This window comes from Pelophylax lessonae (assembly GCF_965119305.1).
Source record: "Pelophylax lessonae genome assembly, chromosome: 1".
NCBI lineage: Eukaryota > Metazoa > Chordata > Amphibia > Anura > Ranidae > Pelophylax > Pelophylax lessonae.
This window is the reverse complement of record NC_138768.1, coordinates 486,722,032-486,724,531: the sequence shown is the minus strand read 5'-3', so window position 1 is coordinate 486,724,531 and position 2,500 is coordinate 486,722,032.

The following is a 2,500-nucleotide window of genomic DNA, read 5'->3' as shown; positions in this document are numbered from 1 at the left end:
ATTTTATTATTTAATATATAATATATATAATAAAATTATATTATTGATTAGATTATAATTCATGCGTTATATATTATATATATATGTGTGTATATATATATATATATATATATATATATATATATATACATATACATATATATATGTGTGTATATAGATATATATATATGTGTGTGTGTATATATATATATATATATATAACGCATGAATTATAATCGAATCAATAATATAATTTTATATATATATATATATATATGTGTGTGTATATAGGTATATATATATATATGTACATATATACATATATATATATACATATATACATATATACATATATATATGTATATATATATATATATATATATATATATATATATATTTTTGCATATATATAGATATATAGATATATATGCATATATATATATATATATATGCATATATATATATATATATGCATATATATATATATATGCATATATATAAATATGCATATATATATGCATATATATATATGCATATATATAATATAAAATGTGTTATGTGTTTTGTGCAACGTTTTTGTTTTTTTTTTTTGAATTTCCCTCCCTAGTTCCGCTCCCATGCAGCATTGCTGCTGCAGGGAACGGAACTAGGAAGTCATCATACCGACAGACGAGCGGCGGAGATCTCGGCTGGTGGTCACAGCAATGAGAGCTCATCGCTGGATCGCCAGGATAAGGTAAGAGAAGCTCCGCTGCGCTGTCTGCACGCTCTGCCCATTGACCCCGAGTGTGACTCGGGGATACCGCTAATAGCAGAAAATTCCTACCCCGAGTCACGCTCGGGGATACCGCTAAGGCGGTTAAGACACTAAAAGACAAAAATACATTAATTTTGACTAGTTTTTTTCAGATCTTTGGTGACCAAATGCATTTATTGTGACTAAAAAAGGCTTTTTAGACACTTGGAGACCAAAACAGAGTCATTTTGACCGAATTTTTTTTTCAGGCAATTGGAGCCCAAATGGCCAGTTATAGACAAATCTTGTCTAAAACCGGCTTTTTAAGGCTCTAAAAGACAAAAATGCAGTCATTTTGACAAATTTTTTTATCAGACCTTTGGTGACCAAATGCAGATATTTTGACTAAAAAAGGCTTTTTAGACACTTGGAGACCAAAATAGAGTCATTTTGACCAAAAAAATCTTTCAGGCCATTTGAGCCCAAATGTCTAAAATCGTGCCTAAAACCCACGTTTTAAGGCTCTAAAAGACAAAAATACAATCAATTTGACTAAATTTGTTTTTCATACCTTTGGTGACCAAATGCAGTTATTTTGACTAAAAAAGGAAGGCTTTTTAGACACTTGGAGACCAAAATCGAGTCATTTTGACCCAAAAAAATTTTCAGGCTATTGGAGCCAAATGTCTAAAATCTTGTCTAAAACCGGCTTTTTAAGGCTCTAAAAGAAAAAAATATAGTCATTTGGACTTAATTTTTTTCAGACCTTTGGTGACCAAATGCAGTTATTTTGACTTAAAAAGGCTTTTTATACACTTGGAGACCGAAATAGAGTCATTTTAACTAAAAAATAATTTTCAGGCCATTGGAGCCCAAATGGCCGGTTTTAGACAAATCTTGTCTTAAACTGGCTTTTTAAGGCTCTAAAAGACAAAAATACAGTCATTTTGACTAAATTGTGTTTCAGACCTTTGGTGACCAAATGCCGTTATTTTGACTAACAAAAGGTCTTTAGACACTTGGAGACCAAAATAGAGTCATTTTGACCAAAACATTTTTTTCAGGCCATTGGAGCCCAAATTGCTGGTTTTAAACAAATCTTGTCTAAAATCGGCTTTTTAGGGCTGTAAAAGACAAAAAATACAGTAATTTTGACTAATTTTTTTTTCAGACCTTTGGTGACCAAATGCCGTTATTTTGACTAACAAAAGGTTTTTAGACACTTGGAGACCAAAATAGAGTATTTTTGACCAAAACATTTTTTTCAGGCCATTGGAGCCAAATGTCTAAAATCTTGTCTAAAACCGGCTTTTTAAGGCTCTAAAAGACAAAAATATAGTCATTTTGACAAAAAAAATTTTCTGACCTTTGGTGACCAAATGCAGTTATTTTGACTAAAAAACGATTTTTAGACACTTGGAGACCAAAACAGAGTAATTTTGACCGAAAATTTCATTTCAGGCCATTGGAGCCCAAATGGCCGGTTTTAGACAAATCTTGTCTAAAACCGCCTTTTTAAGGCTCTAAAAGACAAAAATACAGTCATTTTGACTAAAGTATTTTTCAGACCTTTGGTGACCAAATTCAGTTATTTTGACAAAAAAAGGCTTTTTAGACACTTTGAGACCAAAATAGAGTCATTTTGACCAAAAAAGTTTTTTCAGGCCATTGGAGCCCAAATGGCCAGTTTTAGACAAATCTGGTCTAAAACTGGCTTTTTAACCTCCCTGGCGGTATGATTATGTCAGGAATTCTGTTCCAAAAGCGGTACAATTCTTTTCATGG